This window comes from Canis lupus, chromosome 12 (genome assembly GCF_003254725.2).
Source record: "Canis lupus dingo isolate Sandy chromosome 12, ASM325472v2, whole genome shotgun sequence".
In the NCBI taxonomy this organism is placed as follows: Eukaryota; Metazoa; Chordata; class Mammalia; order Carnivora; family Canidae; genus Canis; species Canis lupus.
Window position 1 is genome coordinate 25,249,027 of NC_064254.1, and position 6,045 is coordinate 25,255,071.

The 6,045-nt window shown below is 37.7% G+C and overlaps 1 pseudogene; it reads right to left on the bottom strand.

Moving 5' to 3' along the window:
• Positions 1-4,333: 4,333 nt before the first annotated feature.
• LOC112641221 (40S ribosomal protein SA-like) lies at positions 4,334-5,174 on the bottom strand (annotated as a pseudogene).
• Between the last annotated feature and the right edge of the window lie 871 nt (positions 5,175-6,045).

Consider the following 6,045-nt stretch of genomic DNA (forward strand, 5'->3'; position numbering starts at 1 on the left):
TCAGGGGGTACTAATGTTAAGAGAGAGTGGAGATGGGACTGTCTCTCTGATAGGCTTTTACAAATAGTTTAGGACGAAAGAATCTTATCATTGAAAAACAGTGTAATGAAGGGATATGTAACAAATTGTTGAACAGTGGAGTTTTCAATTTTATGGGATTTCTGTTTTGTGGGGACTCTCCCATGTTACATATTTCTAGGTTCCAGTTGTCTTACTAAATGGATTAAATGATATTATCTTTGCATGTTTATAGTGCTAAATATAAAGAATATTTTGAGACATTTACAAATATAAATGTTAACTAATTACCAGATTAAAAAATTGCAGTCCCTAAGGCTAATTTATAGCAGATGATATGCCCACATAGGTTAAATATGTTCTAGAAATAAATTTGCATTTCGGTGTCAGCTTTCTTCTTTGCAGTTTGCTACCAGCCTGCATACTAAATCTCTCTTTCTTTGTCTCCTACACATCATTGTATTCTCTCTTGGTTTTGAAGATGTGTCTCTTTCCTGGGTCTCTTCCTTTCCTCTGATATTTTCTTGTTCTTGTTTTTGGAATCTCGACTTTTGCCTGTCTTTACATATAGTTGTGCCCAAGTATATTTATAAGATTCTCCTTTTAGGGATCCCTGGGTGGCACAGCGGTTTGGCGCCTGCCTTTGGCCCAGGGCGCGATCCTGGAGATCTGGGATCGAATCCCATGTCGGGCTCCTGGTGCATGGAGCCTGCTTCTCCCTCTGCCTGTGTCTCTACCTCTGTCTGTCTCTCTCTCTCTCTCTCTCTGTGACTATCATAAATAAATCAAAATTAAAAAAAAAGATTCTCCTTTTAATGCCTTATTTTTCTCTTTCATGCTCATTCCTCAGAAAAAGAGTTATATAATAAAATTTTATTGAATCCTACGATATGCCAAATAATGTGCAAAGCACTAGGAGCAAGGTGGTCCAAGGCAGAGGCTCCAGACTCTAAGAGTTCGGTCTCTCACTAATTCGATAATCATTTATCTTCACTTCCTCTCCTCTGCAGTCCCAGCCCCAAATCATATACTTAGCATCTCTGCTTGGAAGTCCTGTAGGCACTGCACACTGGATATGGAAGAAACCAGAACTCATTATTTTTCCCTGTAACCCTACTCTCCTGTGTTCCCTTTCTCTATTAAATAGCATTGTCTGAAGCTCTCATATTAGCAAGTTTATCATCCTCTCATTATCTGTTTAGCTGCCACTTCTTGTTTACTTTGCCTCTGATATGTCTCTCAGGTCCATTTCCTTCTCCCTCTTTCCACTGACTTGGTAAAGGTCTCCATCGGCTCTCACTAGCACAGCTAGAGTGCCTTTTATTTGTGTCCCTGCTTCCAGGTTACCATCTGACTCCTGAGCTGTCCTTTTACTCACACTTTCCTGCATCTCATTCTCTTGCTTACTTTCAGTGAAGCCCATAATCATTCCCCACATGCCCTAACTATTCTCCCGCCATTTTTACCCTTGTGCTCATGCCCTAGCAGCACCAGACTAGATGAATTCCTCCCACACTCCCATGTCTTGCATGCCTTAGTGACTTGGTTGACTCCTGGGCCCGCAATTTCCTTCCTCTCCATCTTTGCTTGGTGAACTTCAACCTTCAAGGCTTAAATTCTTTTGGGGATGATTCTTTATCTGTGAAGCTGTCTCCACATCCCCTGTTCTTTGTTCATACTCTTAGAACACTTTCACATATTATTTTATATTCCTGGGATCTTCAATGTTTGGCACATGGTAGATAATCTTTTTTTCTTTTTTTGGTGGCTGCTTAATAAGTAAAATGAAATTTGTTACATTTTTATATCTAAAGCTCTGTCTCTATGTGATCCATAACAACTTATTTTAGCAAAAGACTGGGCTGTTGAACAGTTGATATATTTAATGATGTGAAGGCAATTGTGAAATGCAAGTTTTGATTTACTGAGTTTACATTTAACTTGAAATTACATCTTACTACAAAAAGAGAGTTCATTTTTTTTCATATCTTTAGGCTTTTCTTTCTTAAAACACATTCTGAGGGAGGAATTGTACCCGAAATATTTAGATAGTCCAGTTTGCCTCACTTAATTTTAGCAGATGGGTTGAAGAAACTGAAAGTTCTCTGAGATTTTGCAAAGCATCATTGCTTTAGATTCTAGGTCTACATTATTCTCAATATTGTACTTTGCACTTTAATGATGAAAATACTAGGTAGTAATATGATTTCTTTTTCTTCTCTCATTGATTATTGGGAATATAAATGATAAGAAGGCATATAATTAATTCCATGTATTCTATTAATATATTTATTCATAAGCTAGTTATATAACTCATTATCATTATTTTACATAGTAAAATTATTGAGTTCAGTTATTACGTGATGCTTTGGGTTTTTCCTTTAAGTTCTAGGTATTATAGGGCAATGAGTAGGTTAGTTTATTATTGCTACAGTCTGCTCTAGGAATATCTTCCTAGTAATCTGATTGTCTCCACAGGGGGGATTCTGCAGATACACTCAACTCATTTACAGCTCAGGATGACATGAAAGCTGAGGGACAACAAAAATTTAGTAATGCTATTGGTGTGTTAGGCTGCATGTGGGTATTTTCCCAGGTTCTTCTTGGATTTTTTTTTTCTTGGATTTAATATTATTTCCAAGGGATTTTCTTTTGCAGTGTCTAATCTAAGAAGTGTGGCAAAAGAAGACTTAGGATTCTCTTTTTTAAAACATTTAAATATAAAATCGTTTAGTACAGTAGAAAGCAGAAACAAAAATTGGGAAAAGTGTTAAACTGACTCTGAACATTAACTGTTTTTAGTGATTGGATGGTATACAGAGGGATCTATCAAAAATGGTACTATTAAAACAAAAGTGAGTTCTAAATATCTTTTCCCCCAACCAAGCACATACTATGTTATGGCGCTTTAGCTATTACTCACATCAAACTTAGATCTGTAGCTATCAGAGAAACAAACCACCCTCTAACAACTTGCTAAATAAAAGGTTTTATTCTCTTTTAGTCTTTACTGACCCAATCCCATTTGCTGGAGTCTACATAATTCAGGCTGGTAGTAAGTGTTCCTGATTCTAAGATGTTTCCTATTATCACTAGGCTGGGTTAGGTACCTGTATATTGCACATTTCTATCACTGTATTTTTCCATCCCATCTTTATTATGATTTGTTTCATGTGTCAGTCTCCATCATTAGCCTATGAACTCCTTGGGACCAGGGGCTATTCTTTACTTATCTGTGCCAAACACTGTGTCTTCAGTGTAGTAGTGAATACCGTATGAATGTTTGTTTGTATAATTAATAGTGAAATCAACTCTCAGGGACTGGAATTTTCATTGAGGGACAGCACCACTGAAAGATCTTATTTGAAAAACCGGATTAAATATAATATCACTTAAATTTTAGAGACACATCTGAATCACTGCATTAAACTGCTGTGTTTAATTTAGTTCTAAAATAAAAGCAGTATCTCTTGTCCTCCAGTTATTGAAAGGGTATATTTTTAAAAGAGAAAGTAGAGGTGAATTAAAAAGCATATAGAAAGTCATAAGTGTAAATTGCTTCCTAATATAATCTCTTGAGTTTATGTTTAATAAAGATAAGTTACTCAATCAACAGTTACTCCATGTGTGGGGTATTTGTACATAAATCACTTAGTTTGGCTTGGATCTAACATTGATAGGACATAATTGATCTTTAAAAGTTTTATGAAGAATCACAGACTGTGAAATTAAAGGCAGTTGTATTGCCTAACTTTGTCTTTCCATCAAACAGACACCTGTTTTCTTGGTAGTAGAAATCTTATTTTATGTGTATTATTGACCAGTCCATCAATTAACTCTGTCTCACAATAATTAACTTCTAGTTTATATCAAGAAAACCTACTAGAGTTTTTTAACCTGATAAATTTCTAGCTATTTTTTTCCCCCACCTCCTCAAAAAATGTTCAAAGCAAGCATTAAAACCTGATATTATGTTTCCTGACTCATGATTTGGTAAACCAACTTGTCATTTAGGCTTATGTATTGCAAAATGTTGTTATGTGTGAGAAAAGTTGAAAAATATCCAGTAGGTAAGTTTTATTTTACTTTTCTTAATCTGTAACAAGCTTTCCTTTGAAATCTATTTCCTTCCTTCCTTCCTTCCTTCCTTCCTTCCTTCCTTCCTTCCTTCCTTCCTTCTTTCCTTTCTTTCTTTCTTTCTTTTTTTCTTTCTTCTCTCTTTTTTAGAAATGCTACTTCCTGTCAACCTTATTTCTATTTTCTGTTTAAGAATCTGTGGAAGAATAGCTTAGGGCCACTCAGTGGTTATTTTTATTCATTCAGTGACCTGAGCAGTGGGGGCTGCAGACCAATCCTCAATGGCAGCCTGAGTGCTCCAGTCTTCAATAGGGAACTGCTGAATAGTCACAGAGGTCACTTGCGTGCCTTCAGACAAGTCTGCAACCTCGGGTTGAGTAGCAGTAAATTTGGGAGCTGCAGTAGTCCATTTGCTCTGAAATTCCTCCTTGGTCACAGCCTTTTCAACAGTGGTCTACTCTTCCTTTTCAATCTCTTCAGGATTTCTGTAGAAGGAGAGATCAGGCATGTCCTTCCATGGGTGTTCACAGGAGAAGGTGCCATGCATGTGCAGAACTTCCTGGGCCAGCATCCACCACATCAGACCAACTGAGTGAGCTCCATGTTGTTGTATGGGATGACAATATCCACTAGCACAGAGAAGAGTCTGTGTTTCACAGAGCAATGTAGGTAGGTTAACATAAGATGTCTCTCTGCGAGGCTGGTGGTCAGCCCTGGATCAGTAAAGACCAGAGGTCTCAGCTCCTAGAACGCTTCCATTCCAGGATCTGGTTAGTGGATGTCCCAGGAGTGAAGCAGCCAGCAATAGGAATGGCTCCAGTGACAAGCCCAAACTTTAAGCACTGGCTAGTATTCTTGGAGCATATGACACTCACATTAACTGGGTTTTCAATGGCAACCATGGCATGAGATACTGGCAAAAGCTTCTCCCAGATTCTCTTCAGATTTATGATGTAAATACCATCACTTTTCCTTTTGTAGATGGAAGTCAAGTTTGGTGCTACTTAAGTGGGTTCCTGCTGCAAGCAAATTGAGGACACCTTCTCTTTCATTTGCAGGACATCAAGGACTCTGGACATTGTGAAAGTTTCCTTTTAAGTTAGAATGGAAACCCAGAGCAACACAACACAGATCCTTCTCCGGATAGCTTGGAAAGGCTTTACTTTCTGATAATTCATAAATACTATCATTACCCTTGGAAAAGAGAATAGTTGTGGTAAACTGGATAGTACACAATAGTTAAAGTTTGTAATTAAAATATTTGGAAGTATTTTGTTGTATATGTATTTGTCTCATTCATTAAATTTCGTGGTCCCCAAGGTCATCTATATTAGTTTCTTAGTGCTGCCATAACAAATTACCACAAATTTACTGGCTCAAAACAGCACAAACTTACTATCTTACAGTGCTGGAGGTCAGAGTCTGAAATGACTTTCACTAGGCTGAAATCAAGGTGTTGGCAGGATTCCTTCTGGAGGTTTTATGAATGAATCCACGTCCTTATCTTAGGTAGCTTCTGGAGGCTGCCTGCCTTCTTTGGTTCATGGCTCATTCTTCCATCTTCAGAAACAGCAATCACACCACTCTGACCTTTGCCTCTATTACACTGGGCCCACTTAGATAATCCAAGACAAGCTCCTCATTTCAAAGCTTTTAATCACATCTGCAAAATCCCTTTTGCTATGTGTGTTTTGGGTCCTCCTCAGGTTTGATAGTTTGATAAGAGGACTCAAAGAACTCAAAGCATATAGTAATATTCACAGCTACGATTTATTGCAGCACAAACAACAATCACAACAACAAAACAAAGCCAAGTCAATGAAAGGAAAAGGCACATGGGGCAAATTCTGGGGGAAAGCAGGTGCAATGTTTCAAGGGTCCTCTCCCAGTGGAATCACATAGGGTGTGCTTCATTCTTTGGGCAATGAGTTGTTACAGCACATGTAAAAT